The sequence below is a fragment of the Pteropus vampyrus genome, unplaced genomic scaffold (genome assembly GCF_000151845.1).
Source record: "Pteropus vampyrus isolate Shadow unplaced genomic scaffold, Pvam_2.0 Scaffold64, whole genome shotgun sequence".
NCBI lineage: Eukaryota > Metazoa > Chordata > Mammalia > Chiroptera > Pteropodidae > Pteropus > Pteropus vampyrus.
The window spans coordinates 7673279-7696140 of record NW_011888845.1 but is presented as its reverse complement, the minus strand read 5'-3'; the positions used below and the strand labels follow the sequence as shown (position 1 = coordinate 7696140).

Sequence of the window (22862 nt, the reverse complement as noted above, 5' to 3'; positions counted from 1 at the left end):
GAAAACATCAAATCCCAGATGTTCTGCTTTATGTTGTTCTATGCTTTGAAATTTACCACACATACAAAATTATTAGTGATCATCATATACATTTCTGTTACATTAGGATTAGAGACAAGTTATTTCTTTAGAAATAACTCCAAGAATAGTTTTTATTTTCACATTAAAAACCAGTCAGATTTGCTTCAGCCTCAAGGAGTGTGTTTATGTAAAATTAAGTTAATGCTGGCAGCGAGCTGCTCTTCTTTTTTCTAGATGGAAAATGGGTTAAGAGTCAGACCACTTAGTTTTATACTGGACAGAAACTATCTTTAAACAGTATTTTGGTAATACTGTATACCAAATATACTTAAACAAAATAAATGAAATAGAATATAAAAAAAGGAAAATCATAAGAGAGAATACATTTACGAAAAACCTCTCAAAATATTGGTGGTGGTTGTTAAAGTGGCCTTTTAAAAGGGGTTCATTTTGCTAAAAGGAGGGTTGTCCTGATAATTTCAATCACTAACAACTAGAAAAAGATAAAGTATAAGTACAAACTTGAAAAATAACTTAAAACGTATTGTTAAGAATTTATTAAAACTCATGACAAATAAGTTACATATCGTTCCCACATGAATCCACAGAAGAAGAGGACTACAGGGAAACAAGGTGGCAGAGGACAACTTCTGTCAAAAGGTGAAGAAAAGCGCATCTTCACTACACAGGAAGGGAAGGAAAAAAGAGAAAAGAGGAGGAGCTAAACTTAAAAAAAAAACCCACAAGGACTTGTTACCCTGTGGGCCAGTTCTCCACCTACAGGTTAGTTAAGATCTCTGCTCCCGCCACCCAAACCTCAATATTAACCCCAATTTCGCTTATTTGTGGGCAAGTTAGACACTCCAAGAGGAGAATAACAGTTATATCAAACCACCATCACCCCCAAAATGGGGCTGACGGGTGTGAGCAGCTGCCTGACTGGCAATAAAGCCTATTCTCTTCCCTTTGCTTTCGCATCGAGTACTTTTCAGACACCGTGTTGGCTTCTATTAGGTGGCTGCTCCAGTCGGGGCCAATTTCCTATTGCCACCCACCAAAACCTTCTTCCAACCTACAAAGAACAATTCTTCAAAAGGGTATGGGGGATGGGAGAGAATACTCACTCCCCACCTTCAAAGGGAGTTAAAGTGGTCTTAACTCTTCCCCTCCCCAAAGCACTCCACTTAAAGCGTGTGTTGGGACATACAAAACAGCGGCCTAAATAGGGAGTTGGTAAGCAGAATGGGGATTCCATCGTTTATTCTCGCCACGAGAGGCACATGCTGGAGCCTGAGCCAAAGACTTAGCGAGAGCTGGAAAGGGAGGTTTGGAGGGGAGGTACACTGTCCTCTTTGGACAGAAGTGAGACCTGGGAGGAGGCTGACCCTAAAATAAGGGACTATGAGAATAATAAGAGGCTGTGGGGTGAATAAAAACCTTGGCAGTTTGGGCCTCTACGAGAGAGCTCTCCTTGGAGAAGGGCTGGTTCTCCTTGGGTAGAATGCTCAGCGTATTGATGTGCGGGTTGCTATGGAAAGTCTGGTCTTCCACTAATGCTGACCTGCAACCTCGCATGCCTCGGCCGGTGTTGCTCCGACATTGCGCCGCGGGACACCCCTCCCAGGTCTGCTTCAGCTTCAGCAGCTCTGGATACACCACCTCCCGACAACTCTTCCACCGCTTGGGTCTTTCCTAGCTCCACCTTCACCACCGCTGACCGTGAGAGGTTCGGAGACCACACACCCGGAACTACCAGTGTGAAACGCCGCGGTCTCACGCGTGATCTCCGTCCACTTCTGGCCGCCACTGAAGCTTCCTTTTTCACAGACTCAAAGTGGCGGCGACAGTGGTGGATCCAGCTCCAGCTTCAGCTCCAGCTCCAGCTTCAGCTCCAGCTCCAGCTTCAGCTCCAGCTCCAGCTCCAGCTCCAACTCCAGAAATGTATGTTTTTCTAACCCCTTCGTCGTGCGAAATGAGCTAGAGGGAGGGGAAATGTCAGGTATTTTGTTTTAATGGTCACTTTTAGTTATTCTCCTTTCCCTACTCCCTGTTACACATAAATAAGAGTTAATAGTATTAAATAGCAGTTGTTTGTTAAATCACCTCTATATACAACACATTGCATCATCTCAAAGTGCAAAGGTGATTAAGACCTGGTCTCTGAACTTAAGATGTTTCCATTCCGAGGTGTTGGAGGGGTGTGAAATAAGGCACTAAATAAAAAATAATAACGTATGCTTTCTAGTTAGAAAAGGAGAGGTTCAATCAGGAGAAAACGGAAGATTTAACAGCTTCACGGAGAAAGTAAACGAGTTTGAATGATAAACAGGAGGCCGCCAAATGGAATTGGGCAATAAGAGCCTTCCAGGGCAGGCAGGTATGAAAAGATATGTAATATTCAGAAAACTAAGAATCTGGTTATAAGGACAGTTAAGTAAGTTTATGGTTGAGTAGGAGCAGAAGATGAATTTAGAAAGTTAGGCAGATTTTTAAAAAGCCCCATAAGACAGGGCTAAAGGGTTTTTCTTACTTCGGTCTTGCCAAAGGGGAACCATGAAGCATTTAAAGCATGAAATTATTATTGTATGTTTTCTAAACCCACTTAGGCTGCATTGGTGCTGAGACTGACTGGAAATAGGGAGATCAGATTGGAGCTTATGGTAATATTTAGGGTGATGGGGATGCTGCAATTAAGGCAATGGGAATGGAGAGAAGGAGCCAGATAAAAAATTGACAGGGCTTGGTGGAACTATAAAGGAAGAACAGTTGGTTGGGTTTGCTTATCTGTAAAATTTAAAATTAGTAAAAATAAAATTAAGTTCATGTCTTCGGTTGTGCATGATGAGTACAGATCTAAGTGGTTTGAGTTACAAATGATCATTGCTGGATAAGCAGCTTGAGACAGACACCTTACCCATGAGTCTGGGACAAGGAGCCTCTGCCAACTGTGACACCCAGGTGTTTCTTATCCCAGGATTCCCCTGCCCAACCTCACAGAACTCTTGAGAACCCAAGAGATTAGGCTTCATCTGGTAGAAGTGGTCTAGGCAGTGCCACAGGCCGCATTCTACCCTCTCCCTCCCCGCAAAAAGGAAAAGATAAAAGATCGTTTATGTGTATAAACACTTAGTTTTATATTAATGCTGAGCTCTTAGTGCCGTGTAGGAGAGTGATACATAGTTTCTTCTGTATCCAAATACTTTTTATCGATTTATCCTATCTCTAAGAACTATATAGAAGAATAACCTGTTGTACTGAAACTCTTGAAGTAAATTAATGTCAGTGTTGAATCTCATTTAAACTTGGCTTTTATGGAATCATATGTTTAGATGTACATTTAAATTAATCAAAGGTATTATTTCACTTAATAGTAACCAAAAGACATACTCCTCTCCATCTCGTACCTATCACAAATAAATTGTAATTTGACCTACACATTTTCATGCTTTTTAAAGAAATGTAGGTTATTAAAAATACTTCCCAAGGAATCATGGGCATAAAATATGATTTCCAGGTTCTAATTAAAAATAATCTCTCTTAATTCTGAGAATTCACTACTTAGGTTTCTGAATTTCTGAGACCTGCAGATTCTCTTTGAGACACAAAAGTAAAAGCTTTATGACATTTTTTTTCAGTCTTAATTAAAACAACATAAAGTTTTATTTTGCTAGTGTTTTAGGTTCAAACATTCCCTTTTGAAATAGCATTTAATTCCTCACCAAGTTGTTTCTTTCATGGGTCTTTGAAAAAAACAAAACATGAAAAACAAAATAGTTTAACATTTGTCTAGCAATATGATAAAAAGTCATGCATTTTATTGGTTAATAAAATTCCAAAAGTTAAGACCCAGAAACCTAGACTTCCAATTTATTCCTTTTTTTCTTGTTTCTTTTTTATTATTTATTTTTCATTCATTAAATATTAATTGAGCATTACTGTGTGCCAAGACAATGCTTAGTGTTATTTTCCTGTCTTTCTGATGTTTTCCATCTGTACTTGCATTTCCCTCTAATCTCTCCATTTTGTTAGGCAGAGTACTAGGGCTAGGGATAACAATGGTGAACAAAGTATGATTTCTGTTTTCAAGGCATTCACGTTCTGTACTTACGTAATGCATGTGCAGGTTATTTACACTGGCGATTTCTTTGTGGTCATGTGAAGTCTGTTGATTTTTTAAGACTAGAATAATTAAATACAATTATAAAAAGAGATATTGGGTATAAGAATATTTGAAATCTTGCCCCATTTAAATTGGAAAAAATCACATTCTCTGTTTTCTTAGTATTTCTCAAAGAAAATTAGTTCTCTTAATTATAAGTAAATTTCAAAATTATAGAATTTATTTAAATTTTCTTTGAATGTAAGTTTTTAGGGTTCCCCCCCCTAGATTTAGAATCTTAAATTTAGTCTCTTAAAACACTTACAAGAGAAGGGATTATTTTATCAAAGATCTTTGCATTTAGTAGGGCACAGTGAAATGAATAAATGCTGCTTGTACTTGGGATCTCCATATGTGTATTCTTTCATTCATTTAACTTTCAACTAAGTTCATATGCTCCAGATACCTTTCTAGGCATTGGGAAAGTCTTTGACTCCAAGATACTTACAGTTAGAAAGCATGCCCTCAAGAAATAGATGTTATATAGACACATGTAGGAGTAGATCTCAATGTGGAACTTGTATTACTAGTCTTTAAATATAAAAATACTGGTTAGAAAAGATATACTTTTTGCTTTAAAGTAAAAAGTCAGTGTGTTTATCCTGCAGAATATCTTTTAAAATTCTTGTTTGCATTATAAAAAAAGTAGTTCTGAAAAAAAGTGTTTAAAATATGTTGTTTTTATTTTCGATTATTAAATTCCCCAGTCTGAAAAAACAATTTATCTCTTAAATACAAGGCAGATGAATGGATCTGAGAAATGATTAGAACCTGAGTCATGTCTAAAGCACTTCAATATGTAGAGAGAAGAGATGGGAAAAGGCTTCCACCCTCCCCTAATTTATACATTTGAAACTGTAATTATATCCCAGACAGCTGAGAGTTGCTCCTCTTCACCACCGCATTCTACAAAGAAGCTCTTTATCAAAGGAGCTTTTATATCACTTTCTCTTTGTATCCATTGAGGAGACCACAGCTCCCAGTAATATAATACAGGAGAGCAGTGCAGCATATCCTCAGCTGTGACACCCAAGAGTACAGCTCTGGTGGTCCAGAGCTATAATTCATTGCATTGGTTGACAACTGTGATGAAGTCAGTATAGTTTAGCAGTGAAGATTATAAACACTAGAGTCAGACATGAGTTCTAGTCCTTACTCTTCTATTTGCTAGCTTTGTGACTTTGGGAAAATAATTTAAACTGCCTGGGTCCCTATTTTTTTACTTGCAAAATTAGAATAATACTTCATATGATTGTTTCAAAGATCAAATAAGTTAGAACTTGCCACAGTATCTGGCACTTGGTAGCCACTTAGTAAATAATATTCAAGAGTAGACAGAATGATGAACACAGGGTTGAGAGCTTGAGATTCCCTTCCAGCCAGGTGTGACTAAATTCTGGCAAATTAGACATGAGCAAAAATAATGTGAGCAGCATTTGGTTCATATACTTGAAGAGAGGTTCTTCTCTTTCCCTTTTTCTTTCTGTTGGATGAAATGCAGACATGGTAGTGAGCCATTTTGGACAGTACACATTAGGGCAACATAGTAGAGATAGTCAATCAACAAGACTTCTATCCTTTTCTATCTTAGATGATTATTCTCTAGGCCTGATCCACAGTTGTCATTCTGAGACTGCATTTTTCTCTTTAGTTGATTTCTTTTGTTCCCAGATCTCAAGTCCTTCTCTTTATTTTATTCCCTCATTTTGCTTCATTAAAGAAGAGTACATGGAAGGCCAGGGAAAGTGAATCAGGCCCAGTTAGTTTACTGCTGCCAAACTTGGGAACTGACCCAGGGCCAGTCATTGTGCTAGTAAGGGAGTAGCTATTAAGAGGATAACTGAGCCATGGCTACTTTATATTCTTAGCAGGTCTGAGCAGACACAATTTGATATCACAAGGGAAAATTTTTTTTAAAAAGTAAAGGAAAAATTACTCGGTACCGTTTAGCGTATATTTTCTCAGAAATGTAATCCTTGTCTTATATTGAGGTCTGTATATGTTTATGATTGTTGTATGTATTTGTGTGTGTACATGAGCAATGTTTCAATGGTTGGGAAAATGAATATGGTTGAAAGTCACCTGGTAGAGAAAATTTGAAGGGTGCCAGGCTTGAAAGTGTCCTCTCTGCCCTGGAGGACTTTAGAGTATCTTGGTTATACCTCATTCCTCAAGCTTGTTCTTCAGATGCAGAACACCAAATACCACCACTGATTATACAACTGAGGTCTTCCAAGATTTTATTCTAGGCGAAATTAATCTGATTTGGGGAAATGCACTGCTTGAGAGAAAGAGATGAATCTTGTTTGAAAATAGCGCCTGTGGACATACAGTGGAATTTACCATGAGGTGAGACCCAAGCCACATCTGGGATTGGAAGTGGGGTAAAGAGGAGAAGGTAGAAAAGTGCAGACTCGAGAACAATAGAGAAAGGTTATGAATAAGATGTGACCATGTAAGGATTCCTGGGAAAGTTTATTTCTCTAGAGGTTTTTCTTTTGAACTCTGAGAAAAGCCATGTTTACGGTTCAGTTTTCTCTTGTGCATAATTTTCTCTTTAATTTCTCCAGCCCTTGAGTAAGGTTAAATACTCCTGAACAGCTGTGGTAGTGTTAAGAATAAAGTGAGAACAAAGGGAAATACGACTTGCCCCACATCATCTCTCCAGAGATATAACAAAGGAACAACCTCAGTCTGAGGGGCCTAAGGTCTACTCTGGTACTCTAAGTGTCAAGGGCAGCCCCTGATGGTGATAGAGACTGTGAACAGGCAGCACAGGAAGGACTCACAGAAAACCCACCTCTTTTCCTCATATAAAATGAGGGAAGTGATGCTTGTAAGGGGGTAGTGTGACCATGAGGATATACTTTGATATAAAGTATTTGTTTAGCTGTTTTTGCCAGGCTCCTGGAAAGATTAAAAGATAATAAATGGTTTCTTCTGAGAATCACTACCACCAAACCTTACCTAGGTAAGATATTACTTTTATCTATATATGCTCTGTATTAAAAAAATATATTTTAAAGAGATTTCCTATAAGGACATTTGTACACAGAATAAAAAATGTTCATGTGTCCTTTTACAGGTACAATTCTGATTAAAAACCAAAATGCTTAGATTAGCCTTTATACAGCAATTCAAAGATAATGATGTGTACATAACATATACCATGCCTGCTAAAATCCAGGCCTGGAGAGAGTTCGTAAATAATTTAATAGTCTTCAGTAGTACAGGCTGTGGAACATCTGGAATCTCTTCCTTCTTTTTTTGGATTGCACAATTTTAAATTTGCATCTTTCCTGGGTTTGTTGTTGTTGTTATTGTTGTTGTTTTTGCCAAACTACCCAATAAGGGACACCTTAAAATCTGAAATGTACTATCCTTCTGACTGCTTCGTTTCTGACTTCCCTGACACCGGATTATAGAAGAAAGTTTATTCTTATCATTAAGACACACTGGTCCTATTGAGCGCTCATTCTCAGGGCTAACCTCTTATTGTTGCCCTGCTGTCAGAAGAGTTACTTGGCTCCATTGAAAGTGATCTTGTGCCTTTTCTGGCTGCAGCTGCACAGGAATGAGGTAATGGGGGTCTTAGTCATTTTATGTCTTACTTTTATATGTTCTCTGAGTCAAGAAATCTCTGGGTCTTGATTAATATGCTCTCTCCTCTACCCTTGGAACCCAAATTATAGTTTTAAAGTGTACATCAGATGATGTGACCAAAAATCTCAGAAATTCCTGTCTTGTTGAAGGAAAGCAGTTGTTGGTCTGACTAGGGAAATCCATATGCGCAATTGCAAAGGTTCTGTCCTTGTCTATCACATCTGAGTCTTGTGTGAGAAATAATGGGTAGCAGCCATCAACATCTCCCATGTGGCCTTCCAAATCAACAGCTTTTCTGGAAGATGTTGTGAAGTGCTCCTGTTGGGAGCTATGTACTTTCACAGCCTTGTTCAATGTGTGTAAACTATGAATCCACACTGACAACAAGAGGGTTTTGAGAGTCACCTGTCCTCTTGGTCCTATCCTAAACCAGTAGAATGTTTTACTTTTGCAGTGATAGAGAACACAGAGATGTCTGTATCTTTTCTAGAGTCACCTGCTGGTTTAGATCCTATGTGGCTAAAGGTTATGAGAGTTTGTATTCTGTCATGGGCAATGATAAGGATATTTTCAGAGTGATTCCTTTGTAGAATGACACATTTCCAATTTGCAGGCCAATTAAGTGTCAAAATGATTAACCAAAAGCACACAGATATATTTATGCTGGACTGTGGGTCTTTCAGGGAAAGTGATGCTAGCTAGCTGTTGTAACAGACAGTCTTAAAATCTCTGTGGCATTGCATAATAAAAGTTTATTTTTTACTCATATTAAGCTCAGTGGTATAGGAGAAGTGTTGTTACATCCAGTAATTCCATAATGCAGACTTCTTTCATATCGTGAGGCAAATACCTTCAAATATGGCCTCTAGAGTTATTGCAGAATGGGGAGGGAAAGGGGCTAGAACAGGCTGGCAAATGTTTTCTGTAAAAAGCAAGATAGTTAATATTTTGGTTTTGCAAGCCACATGGTTTTGTTGCAGTTACTCAAATCTGCTATTATAACAGAAAAGCAGCTATAATTGTAGCAGTGTTCTAATAAATGTTCATATACAAAAACATTTGATGAGCTGGGTTTAGCCACTAGGCTGTAGTTTGCTGACTGTTGGACTAATCTTGCATAAGATTTATTTATGATTCAGACATAGAAATAACACATATTTCTTCCAATCATTATGTCGGCCAGAAATGAGTCACATGGTCTTAGCCTAACTATGAGAGTGTTGAAATGTAATTTAGCTGGGTGTTCAAAAGAAGAGAAAAGGATATTATGGGCTCTGGCAGTCTCTATTACACTCTTCAACTGTTTAATGTGATTGGCTCTTCCAGACAAATCAGTTTTAATGATTCAGTTTTATGGCTAGGATGTTAGATTATTTAAGTTACATATTTTTTGTACTGTGGTTTTTGTTTGAAAAACCACCACAATGACAAAGCTCCAGAAAAGAGTCATTCTGCAAAGTACATTGAGAATTTCATTGCTTTCGTGGTCTTGGTAGTGCTGTTTCACAGAACTGGAGGAACCTTGCCTATAATTAAAAAACAAAAAAAAACCAAAAAACAAATGAATGCTGCCTTAATCCACTCTGGTTGTGGGGCAAAGGACCTTTTATTCATCATTACTGTTGCCAGAGATTCAACCTAAAGAGGCTGTCTTAGTTCTTTTGGGCTGCTGTAACAGAATATCATAGGCTGGCTGGTTTATAAAGAACAGAAATTTATTTTTCAGAGTTTGAAAGCTGGGAAATCCAAGATTAAGGTGCTGGGAGATTTAGTGTCTGGTGAGAACCCGCTTCCTGGTTCATAGACAGCTGTCTTGCACTGTGTCCTCATAGGGTGGAAGAGAGGAGTGAGCTTTCTAGAGTCTCTTTTGTAAAGGCACTAATTTCATTCATGAGGGTTCTACCTTCATGATCTAATGACCTCTCAAAGACCCTACCTCCTAATACTATCACATTGCGGGTTAAATTTCAACATGTGAATTTTGAATTGGGAGAGGGCACAGAAATTCGGTCTATAGCAGAGGCCTTGGGGAAGGAGATTAGTCCTTAGCAGCCCTCTGTGGATAGGGTTGGAAGACCCCTGCTTGTATTATTTTTATTACGTAAAAAAGGTAAGCCCCCGAAGACAAAGACTACGTTTTATTTCTCTGAAAAGAAATTTCTTTTCTTGTGATCTTTCTTTTAGCCACGTGATTCCCAACCAAACTGCTAGTAGTAAATGTGTTTTGAATTTAAGAAGCTAATAATAATCACACAAAACAGTATAGGTGTATAGTATAGGTCCAATGATTTTCAAATGCAAATCTGTATTTGTCTTGAGCCATTAACAGTTTTTACATTTTATTAATGTCCTTTGTTCTTTTGCTTTTCTGAGGTCTTGAACTTCCCCCAGTTTAGTCCAAATAGTGTGGTATTTGTTACAGAGGAAATAGCAAAGAGATAGAATAGGTTATGGTTAACTTTTAACATGCAAAATGAGATTTTCAAGTAAGTTTTGAGATCCAATGAGCAACTGTTTTTTAAACATTCATTTATCACTCGTTATGAAATATCTAATAATCAAAAATGAAAGACCCATATACATAAAATTCTGTTATAGTTTAACATTTTCATCAATGACAGAAACACCATAAGTCTTATTGACATATGAGGGGAAGGCTAGGGGGAATTTTTTCAAAGCAAAACATAAGAGGATCTGTGGAAGAGAAAGGTGAGAGAAATATGGGCGTTGGTCAGGCATGTGCCCTAATTCCGCCTCCTGGGTTTTTCTGTTTTGACTTTGGATATTTTGACTTCTTAAGATTAGATTTCCCAATTACTCTTGATTTTAGCATGGCAGAGTTGGATATAGAAGTAGCTGAGTCTAGCTTAGAAATGTACCGGGACAGCGAGGGCTACAAAGTGGACCATCTGAGTCAAGACCAAATGGAAGGTCCAGTTTACATATTTAATTGTTTAAATCTTTATTGAGGTAAATTTGGTATCAAAAACTGCACGTATTTAATGTAAACAATTTGATGAGTTTGGATATATGCACACCTCTGTGAGACCATTACCCATAATCAGAGTAATGGACATAACTGTCACCTCCAAAAGTTTTCTTGTGTCTCTTTGTGTTTTTTTGTTTTTGTGGTGACAACAACGAGATCTACCCTCTTAACAAATTTTCAAGGGCATAGTACTGTATTGTTAACTATTAGAGGCACTATGTTGTACAGCATGTCTCTAGAACTAATCATCTTGCATAACTGAAATTTTATACCTCATTTCCCCTACCCCCTGGCAACCACTAGTATATTCTCTGCTTCAGTGAATTTGACTATTTTAAGTACTATATGAGAAAAATTTCATTTTTCTACCTGTGTGTCTCTTTTACTACTCACATAGAAAGCTTCACTTCTGACACTTCTGGTCACCAAATATATGTGAATTTCCCTCTACCAAGTTATTCTCTGTGATATCAGCTGGGTATCCTACAATTTAACTCAATTCTGACACTAGGTAGAGAGAGCAGCAGATCCCAGAGGTTAAGGGCAAAGAGTAGGACATCAGGTTACCCACAACTTTTGTCTGACTTATCTACAAGTTAGAGGTTCCCATTACCCCTTTGGATTCAATTAATTGGCTAGAGGAGCTCGCAGAACTCAAGGAAACATTAACTTGCATTTATTAGTTTATTAAAAGATATGGTAAAGTCTGCAGATGAGCAGGCACATGAAGAGATACATGATGTGAAGTCTGGGAGGGTCCTGAGTGCAGAAGCTTTTGTCCCCATGGAGTTGGGACACACCACCCTCCTGGAAGCTCTCTGAACCTATATACCTTTGGGACTTTTATGGGATTTCATTACACAGACATTATCTTTAATCAACTCTATTTTCAGCCCTTCTCCTTTCTCAAAAGAATGTGGGCATGGGGCTGAAAATTTTAAGCTTTTAACCATGGCTATTCTTTCTGGCGACCAGCCCTCATCCAGGAGCCCACCTAGAATTTCTTCACTAGAATAAAAGACACTCCTGTCACCTAGGAAATTGCAAGGGTTTCAGAAGTTCTGTGCCAGGAAGTAGGGGATGAAACCAATATATATTTTTTTACCTTTTCATACATACATCGTGTAAGAGGAAGCATGCAATATTTGTCTTTCTATCACTGGCTTATTTCACTTAGCACAATGACTGAGAAGTCCAGTGTAAGCCTCAAAGGAGTCTATAGTACCAGTGCCACCTAAGGTGAGGCTGAATCACTCAGGGAACACTACCAGGCCCTGACCTAGGGAAAATAAACTATAACTTATACCTGTTAAAGAGTCGGTGTTAAATGACAGGAGTGTCAACAATCTTCAGTTAGACAAGGGATGCTGTCCTTGACACCAGAGAGACCAGAGTAAGATTTAGTATGGATCCATGGACCACAACTAGCCCCAAAGCCAAGAACCACAAATAGCCCTGAAGCCCCATGTCCCTTTTCACCACCAAACACCTAGGCAAAATCTTAGAGAGAAACAAAAGGAGGGGAAGCCTCTGAGAAGCACTTTTATCCAAGAGAGACTGAGTAATATTTAAAGATACTGTTTCAGCTATAGGGTTAGGCCTCAAACGGACTGCACGTGTAGGTTATTTTTTCTTGCTAACCAGCTTTAGAGGAAGGCCGGTTAATTATAAACAAATCAAGAAATTACATTTTCTCTGCACATCTGAATTGATTTGTGAGTTAAATATTTGCTATCTTGCTACACTGGTTAATGAATTAAAAGAAAATCTAAAAAGAAAACCATGTAAAATTTTTATTGCATTTCAAACTGTTGGCTAATTGGAAAATATTTGTATTATCCAAACATGCATATATATTTACATCTACTGATCCTGAAAGAATCAATTATATTAAGTAAAAAGCACTTTATCTTAACATTTGGTAGAGATGTAAATTGGATGTTCTCTAAACCTTAAAATAATATACTCCATAGACTGACTTAATATACACATAAAAATTTATCTCAAAAATTCAACTATATCTTTAAAAACTATATTGTTATAAGAAACTTGCTTCTTTTTTATGCAATTGCTAGCATCACAGAAAAAGGCAAATCACTACATATTTGCCAACTTCCCCCAATTTAGTCCAAATAGTGTGGTATTTGTTACAGAGGAAATAGCAAAGAGATAGAATAGGTTATGGTTAACTTTTAACATGCAAAATGAGATTTTCAAGTAAGTTTTGAGATCCAATGAGCAACTGTTTTTTAAACATTCATTTATCACTCGTTATGAAATATCTAATAATCAAAAATGAAAGACCCATATACATAAAATTCTGTTATAGTTTAACATTTTCATCAATGACAGAAACACCATAAGTCTTATTGACATATGAAGGGAAGGCTAGGGGGAATTTTTTCAAAGCAAAACATAAGAGGATCTGTGGAAGAGAAAGGTGAGAGAAATATGGGCGTTGGTCAGGCATGTGCCCTAATTCCGCCTCCTGGGTTTTTCTGTTTGGACTTTGGATATTTTGACTTCTTAAGATTAGATTTCCCAATTACTCTTGATTTTAGCATGGCAGAGTTGGATATAGAAGTAGCTGAGTCTAGCTTAGAAATGTACCGGGACAGCGAGGGCTACAAAGTGGACCATCTGAGTCAAGACCAAATGGAAGGTCCAGTTTACATATTTAATTGTTTAAATCTTTATTGAGGTAAATTTGGTATCAAAAACTGCACGTATTTAATGTAAACAATTTGATGAGTTTGGATATATGCACACCTCTGTGAGACCATTACCCATAATCAGAGTAATGGACATAACTGTCACCTCCAAAAGTTTTCTTGTGTCTCTTTGTGTTTTTTTGTTTTTGTGGTGACAACAACGAGATCTACCCTCTTAACAAATTTTCAAGGGCATAGTACTGTATTGTTAACTATTAGAGGCACTATGTTGTACAGCATGTCTCTAGAACTAATCATCTTGCATAACTGAAATTTTATACCTCATTTCCCCTACCCCCTGGCAACCACTAGTATATTCTCTGCTTCAGTGAATTTGACTATTTTAAGTACTATATGAGAAAAATTTCATTTTTCTACCTGTGTGTCTCTTTTACTACTCACATAGAAAGCTTCACTTCTGACACTTCTGGTCACCAAATATATGTGAATTTCCCTCTACCAAGTTATTCTCTGTGATATCAGCTGGGTATCCTACAATTTAACTCAATTCTGACACTAGGTAGAGAGAGCAGCAGATCCCAGAGGTTAAGGGCAAAGAGTAGGACATCAGGTTACCCACAACTTTTGTCTGACTTATCTACAAGTTAGAGGTTCCCATTACCCCTTTGGATTCAATTAATTGGCTAGAGGAGCTCGCAGAACTCAAGGAAACATTAACTTGCATTTATTAGTTTATTAAAAGATATGGTAAAGTCTGCAGATGAGCAGGCACATGAAGAGATACATGATGTGAAGTCTGGGAGGGTCCTGAGTGCAGAAGCTTTTGTCCCCATGGAGTTGGGACACACCACCCTCCTGGAAGCTCTCTGAACCTATATACCTTTGGGACTTTTATGGGATTTCATTACACAGACATTATCTTTAATCAACTCTATTTTCAGCCCTTCTCCTTTCTCAAAAGAATGTGGGCATGGGGCTGAAAATTTTAAGCTTTTAACCATGGCTATTCTTTCTGGCGACCAGCCCTCATCCAGGAGCCCACCTAGAATTTCTTCACTAGAATAAAAGACACTCCTGTCACCTAGGAAATTGCAAGGGTTTCAGAAGTTCTGTGCCAGGAAGTAGGGGATGAAACCAATATATATTTTTTTACCTTTTCATACATACATCGTGTAAGAGGAAGCATGCAATATTTGTCTTTCTATCACTGGCTTATTTCACTTAGCACAATGACTGAGAAGTCCAGTGTAAGCCTCAAAGGAGTCTATAGTACCAGTGCCACCTAAGGTGAGGCTGAATCACTCAGGGAACACTACCAGGCCCTGACCTAGGGAAAATAAACTATAACTTATACCTGTTAAAGAGTCGGTGTTAAATGACAGGAGTGTCAACAATCTTCAGTTAGACAAGGGATGCTGTCCTTGACACCAGAGAGACCAGAGTAAGATTTAGTATGGATCCATGGACCACAACTAGCCCCAAAGCCAAGAACCACAAATAGCCCTGAAGCCCCATGTCCCTTTTCACCACCAAACACCTAGGCAAAATCTTAGAGAGAAACAAAAGGAGGGGAAGCCTCTGAGAAGCACTTTTATCCAAGAGAGACTGAGTAATATTTAAAGATACTGTTTCAGCTATAGGGTTAGGCCTCAAACGGACTGCACGTGTAGGTTATTTTTTCTTGCTAACCAGCTTTAGAGGAAGGCCGGTTAATTATAAACAAATCAAGAAATTACATTTTCTCTGCACATCTGAATTGATTTGTGAGTTAAATATTTGCTATCTTGCTATACTGGTTAATGAATTAAAAGAAAATCTAAAAAGAAAACCATGTAAAATTTTTATTGCATTTCAAACTGTTGGCTAATTGGAAAATATTTGTATTATCCAAACATGCATATATATTTACATCTACTGATCCTGAAAGAATCAATTATATTAAGTAAAAAGCACTTTATCTTAACATTTGGTAGAGATGTAAATTGGATGTTCTCTAAACCTTAAAATAATATACTCCATAGACTGACTTAATATACACATAAAAATTTATCTCAAAAATTCAACTATATCTTTAAAAACTATATTGTTATAAGAAACTTGCTTCTTTTTTATGCAATTGCTAGCATCACAGAAAAAGGCAAATCACTACATATTTGCCTGTTAACACTGAAGTCACATGCCATTTTCCACACTTAAAATTCCTGCACATTAGACATGTTATTACTTTATGCCCAAGATGTAAATTTCTCAGGGAAAAAAATCAATAAATTATTAAGAAGGAGATATTCTTAACTAAGGAGGAGGGGAGCAATTTTTGTTTCCGCTCTTTATATGGAAATATTCATTCCTTACTCTGCCTCTGCAGAGTAGCATGCAGCATCATTTCACTATTTCTCCCTGCCCTACTCTATACTTCTGCTTCCACACATGTGTTTGACTGAAAGGAGCCTCTCTGGGTACATTTAGGAATGCATGGAACAAACTAAGCCTCTCTATGAGGGTCGCCATTTCAGAGATGGAGCCCTTGCCCGGCCGGTTGCTGTAGCTGCTGCTAAAGGATAGAGAGCTGCTGGGAACCTGTGCAAAGGCTCAGGGCAGCTGCTCTATCAGGCAGCCAGCCCGGTGCTCCCTCTCTTGCTGTGGAAGCAGTCCCCAACCACCATAGATTGTAATTCAATAGAATTCAAATCTTTAGTTGCCGACAGCAGCCAGGCAGCAGGCCCAGAAGGCCTTTTCAAATCAGGGTTTTTGCAGTTTTTTTAATCCATGGGAGATGCCAGCATTTCTCTGCCTCACAAAGACAAGCAAAACTGTACAAGCATAGAAGCTGGTAAGATACAAAGTCTTCAGGAGGAAGTTGAGCCAGATTCTGTTGTGGATCAAAAAAAAAACAAAAAACAAAAAACAAAAAACGAGAGCAAATCCATGTGTATTGTTCGCTGTGCTAATCGGCCGTCTATTTTCAATTCTCAGAGACAAATTCAGGTGGAAATAATACAATGAATAAATGATGGGAAAATATATATGCGAACACATGCCATTTTGTACAACAAGTGTGTAGCCAGCACGCTACCGATCGCATAACTCTTATTCAACTGTGAGAATATAATTGAAGGTACTTTTCTCTTCCTGTTGGATTAAGTTGGACACTAGAGTGATGGTTACAATGATTTAACTTTGCCAGAGCTTCCAGATTCAGCTTAGCACTAATTCTACTCAAGGTTGGTTAGGAGCAGTACCTACGGCATAGCTTTGGAAGAGCAGTGCCGCTTGGTGATTATACCAGCAGAGCACCTATAATGAGGATGAAATGAGTGTACATATGCAAAGAGCATAAAGCAGTGTCTGTCACATTGGTGCTATTCAAAGTGTGGTTTGTGGGTCAGCAGCATCAGCTTATTAGAAATGCAGAATCCTAGGCCCTGTTCCAGAGCTACAGCATCAGAATCTGAATTTCAACGAAATTCCTATTCACATTAACCATTTGAGAAGCATTGCTGTGTAAATGTTGGTATTGGTATTTCAGGCTGGCTTTAACTAGCCTAAGTGGTTAAGGTGAGCTGGGCATCCTTGCTGATTTGCCTTTCCATTCCAGGCTTGGAGCCCCAAAAAGAGATTTTGTCCTCTCTGACACTGATCTCTGCTTATTCTGACTTCTTGGTGGCCAGTGGACGGTGCCCTTTGAGACTATGTCCTGTATTATTCTCAACCTACATCCTGATCTTGAATGTTTACTTTGTATCCCAATCTTGATGTTTCTGACTCTAGCAGCTTATTTAACACCAAGTCTCCATTAGCTCCTTTGCTTGTCAGCTTTATTGGATGATTTAAATTATATTCTACATCCTGATGCCTTTGTAGTTCATCTGGAAGGTTCTATGCCCAATTGCCCTCTGAACAAAACAAAAAAATGTTAGGAACATATGATGAGAAAAAAGAAGTTGGGATTATTTGGATTATTTAACACTTCCCTCCTAGGCTCCACACTGTACAGCAACATTTGGTTTTTATAGTCGACTCCAAGAGGCAATTTTCTAACAGAGATTTTATAGCAGAGAAGAGAGCTCGGCCTTTAAAGAATGCAAAGGTCAACAAAGCAAAATTTGCTCTATTTATGATATGGGTGTAACATTTGAACCTCTTAGCAGCCAATATTCTTTTGGCTTTAGGAAGGAGTTCATCGCCACACCTGCTTGCTTTATTTCACATCAAATGGTCTTTAGTAAAGAGGTTTGGAAACAGAGACCTTCCATAGGCATTCATGCCAAGCTTATCACAATTCCATGATGCTTGGCCGATAATGCAATGAGAATGGATGACGCCAGGATGCCAGGGCCCTTGGTGTGTGGTGAATTGAAGGAATATAATTGTATGTGAAATGGACAGAAGAAATGCTTCAAGGGCACACTGGCATCTAACTTAAAGTAGCAGAGCAGCTTTGTGGAGAGGAAAGAATTCATAGCAATAAGCTTTGTATCCTGCCATGGATCAAATTGGAAAAGAGAAGAAGTTAGTTATTTGTAGACTGTGAGATTAATGTGACCCATAAACCATTTCAGTCGTGGATGTTTGAGCTGCTTGGAAGGACTGCTTAACCATCCATAATTATCGATTGCCTCCTCTGTATATGGCAGTAAGAAAGCAGCCAAAGGATGGAAAGGAGAAGTATAGCACTTAGCTCCTTTCTCCTAAAGAACTTATAGCCATATGTCACATGTGAGAAATACATATATGTTGGGGGAGGTTATCAAGAGAACCTGACTTCCGGTTTGATCCATAAATTGGACGCTAGTAATTGGAGTCTCCTCACTCCCTCTCCTGTGCTTTGGAATGTGCATTCCACTTGCTTTCCTGCTTCCAGAAGCTGCTCCAAGGATATAGCCTTGAAATAGAAATGCAGTGTTGAGAGTATCTGGACTAGGTATGTGACTGAACTCAGTTAAGGTCTCTAAATAAACTTTTAAAATTTGGTAGGTAGGTGCAGAAAACTACTCATCTTACAGCCACCCAAGACAAACCTCATAAGTTCTCTTGCTTACTAAACCTGACACCTACCCATCTGGAGTGGTCTGCATCTGTTTTTGGTCTCTTCCTGCTCTCTTCGTTTGGGGGCTGGTTTTAGATTATATCTGGGAAGCTCCAGCTAGGGCTGTGACCTAGCAATATATGTAAATGAAATGGAAATAAACTTTTGCAGGGAGTACGTTGAAGGTTCGAGATGAATAACAGAGGAAAAGTTACTTCTGTCTAGCCTAGGGGTGTTGGGATAATTTTAAGGAGAAGGTGAGGTTGGAGCTGTAACTTTGGAGGATCAATTTATATTTGTTGTGTGTTGCACTCACAATCAATCGTGCAAACACAGAAACTTGTGACCCAAGTGAAGCCTGGATGGAAAAATAAGATGGATTTTAGGACTCCAATAAATAACCCTTTTTTGCCCTCCTGAGTTTAAACATTGAGAGGAAAAACATAGGAGTGAGACACTTGGGGAGAATATCCATTTTATTACTGATAGAAGCTCATTTGGAGGACATGAATGATGTGTGGCTGCATTCATTTTAATACTTTACTACTGACATAGGCAGAATTAGCTGTTCATTTCTGGAAGAGCTGGACAACCACAGGCCACAGGCCACAGAGACAGGGCCTTACCGCATGGCATAGAGCACATAAAATGCATCCTGCCTGTAGGCAGGCAGCTAGGAAAGAGGACCAGAGGTGCTGTACCACGCTGGCTTATCGCTTTCTCTAAAGTTCACCAATTAGAAAAGTAATTTCTCCTCCCTTAGAAATATTGATCTCCCCCAACCACCGGCCTGACATTATTTCCTAAAGTTTATTCTATTTTTAATGGACACTGTAAGTTGATTTCTGTGCAACCAACCAAATGAACAAACACCACCATCATTTAAGTCTATATATTTTTGTGATGTCAGTACATACACATATTAAATGTATATATAGTTTTGTTAAACTAGTTTTTCTGTGTTTGATACGGTATTAAAACTATAAAAATAAAGCTTTAGATTAAAGATCGGATTACTTAAAAATTGTGATCTCTTTTCCTGGCCAGTACATATATTATTATATCCTCACATTTCATTGTGGTTATTGTACTGAGGATCTTGATATGGACCGTTGCTGGAGAACTCCTGTTCCATCAACCTGATTAAAGAGACTGAATGATAAGACAAAAGAAAACTTAGGAGAAACAAGAATACTGTGGTGTTTAGACTGTTATATGGAAGGCAGATAAGATTTACTTTGGCCTCATTGTGTCTAAGAGCAAAGATTAGAAGTCGTGGAAATATTTTACATACATATAAGAGAAATTTTTCCAATAGTGTGAGTATTGAAGAGGGCTGTCTTGGGAGATTGTGCATTTCTTGTCTGTAGAAATTTACAAATCAAATGACAGGGACTTTTTTTGAGGTTATTTTAAATAGCACACGTCGGATTAGCTAGATCAGAAGGTTCTGAAATCCTGTCCTAAAGCTAGTGGCAAACAGGCTGTGTTAGATTAACCCAGGGAGTATGTAAAATATAAAGAATTCTGGATAGATACTCTGATTCAATGAGCTTTGGGAGAGCCACGTAATATAGATCAGAACTTCTAAATAGGTAATGTGCCATGACCTTATGTTTGAGGTCTTAAGACCATCTTCAGGCTCACGATTTACTATAAGCACTCAAAGCAGTCAGGAAAGCTGTTATATTCATGGTTAGGGTCTACTGTGAAAGAATACAGGTTAACAGTGGCAAATATAAAAAGGCACATAGGGCGAAGTCCAGGAGAAACTAGGTGCAAGTGTCCACGTGTCTTCTCTGAGTAGAATTGCTTGGATGGGATGCATTAAATTTTCCCAGTAATGGTGGTTGACAACATATGCAGGGAATTACCAACCAGGTAGGCTCACCCATGCTTTGGTGTCCAGAGTTTTTATTGGTGTCAGTAAAGCATTCAGCACCTGAGTAACTGACCTTAGCTATTCAGTCTCTAGCCCCTGAGATTAAACTGATTTTATTTTTTTGGTGGCTGCTGAGGTCCAGGGCCTCAGGCATACAGAAACATTCTCATCAGGTAGACTATTCTGAGCATTCAGAGACTATCACCCAGTAATCAGTCAAGGACCAATCTTTTCTTGGAAAGCCCAGGATTTGAGCAACTTAGGCCTGAAGAATTAACCTTTTACTGTATAGGGCTGCAGATATGGCTTGAGATATTGATCCCTTCAGTGTTCAGGAAGCCAGTGCTCCCCGTTCAGGTACCCTAGCCTTTTTGGGGATCCTCAGAGTCTGATGCAAATGAGATAGGAAAGAGTTGGGAAGCACTAATAGATACAGAAATAATTCCCCAGGTGATTATGAGAACAAGTAAGGCTTAGGATATTTAGGACTAGATGATTACAGATTTCAAGTCATCATTTCTTTGTGATTCTTAGAGCTAAATTTCCTTGCAGATGCCTAAGTGTTTTCTTTCTCTGGATACTTACTTGATTAAGTTTAGTTTCTGGCTAAATATACTGGATTTTGGAGAAGTATTTCCAACAAATGCAGTGACCCCTTGAGGATGAGAAGTAAATGTGAGAAGAAAGTATCCCAACTGCATTCCCAGAGGAGGAGGTGCTGAAAAAGCCCGCAGTTTAGCTGGTACTTATGTGGGGCTTCGATAAACAGCTCAGAACAAAAGACTCATTGGAAAACGATGTAATGAAGGATGTGTGACAAACTGTTGAACAATGCATTTTCAGTTTTGAAGGATTTCTGTTTCGTGGGAACTCTAGCACATTACATGTTTCTCTAGGTTTCAGTTACCTTATTAGCTAAATGGAATTAAACAAAACTATCTCTACATGATTATAGTGCTAAATATAAGGAATATTTTTGAGAAATTTGCAAGTGTAAATTTTAAATAATTACCAGATTAAAATTTTGCAGCCCCTAAAGCTAATTTATAGCAGCTCACATAGGTTAATTATGTTCTAGAAATGAATTAATTTGCATTTTGGTGTCAGCTTTCTTCTATGTAATTTGCTACTAGCATATACACTGTATTACCCTTATTTTTTCCCTACACGTTATTGTTCTCTCTCTTGGTTTCTAAGATGTCTCTCTTTCCTGGGTTTCCCTCATTTTCTCTGATATTTTCTTGTTTTCCCTTTCTGGAATTTCTCCTTTTGCCTACCCCTTGAATATGTGTCCCAACTATATTTATAGGCTTCTACTCTTAATGCCTTAACTTTTCCTTTTATATGCATTCCTTCAGAAATATAATTAAATAAATGTTTATCGAGTGCCTACTATATGGCAGACAACGTACAAGGAACTGGGAACAAAAGGTAAAAGGCAAAAGACTCTGGCTTCAAAGACTTTAGCTCTTCACAAATTTGACAATCACTTGTATTTAGTTCCTCGTCTCTGTAGTCCCAACCCCAAATCGTACACTGAGCATCTCTGCTTGGAAGTACTGTAGGCACTGCATACCCAATGCAGAAAAATGCTGCACTCATTATCTTTCCCTGTAAACCTACTCTTTGTGTTTCAGTTCTCTATTAAGTGGCATTATCCAAAGGTTCCATGTTAGTGAGTTTGTCTTCCTCTCTGTACCTCTCAGTTGCCATTTCCTGTTTATTCTGCCTCTGATATGTTTCTCAGGTCCATTTCCTTCTCTCCATTTCCACTGTCTTAGTAAAGGCCTTCGCTGGCTCTCCCCTAAACAGGTATAGGAGCCTCTTAATTGTGTCCTTGCTTTCAGGCTGTCACATGACTGCAGAGTTGCCTTTCTACTCACACTTTTCTGCATCTTGTTCTCTTGCTTACTTTCAGTATAGCCCATAATCCTTCCATATGTGGTCCTAACTACTCTTGTCCCCCACCATTTTCACTCATGCACTCATGCCCTAGCAGCAACAGACTAGACAGAATTTCTCATGCATTTCCATGTCTTGCCCCGTCTTGGTGCCTCTGTTGATTTCTGAGACAGATTTTTTTCCTCCATCTTTGTTTGACCATCAACTTTGAAGACTTAGATTCTTTTTCTGTGAAGATCCTTTATCTGTGGAGCTATCTCCACATTTCCCAGGGAGCAGTCTCCATATGTATCAATTCTTTGTTCATATTTCCCTTACATCACTTTTCACATTTTTTTTTTTTAAATTCCCAGGAACCTATTCAATATCTGGCACAGAACACATGATCAGTTCTTATTTTTATTTTATTTTATTTTTGGTGGCTGCTGAATAAGCAAAATGAAATTTATCACACTTTTATATCTAAGCCTCTGTTTCTATGTGACCCTTAACAACTTATTTTAGCTTTAGCAAAAGATTGGATTGTTGAACAGTTGATATATTTAATTGATATAAATGCAAATATGTAAGCTTTGACTTGCTGACTTTACATTTAGCTAGGCATTACA

At 38.2% G+C, this 22862-nt stretch overlaps 1 pseudogene; it reads right to left on the bottom strand.

The window, feature by feature from the left end:
- The window catches only part of LOC105292825, a 132550-nt pseudogene extending 110270 nt beyond the window's left edge, over positions 1-22280 (bottom strand).
- Positions 22281-22862: the final 582 nt, after the last annotated feature.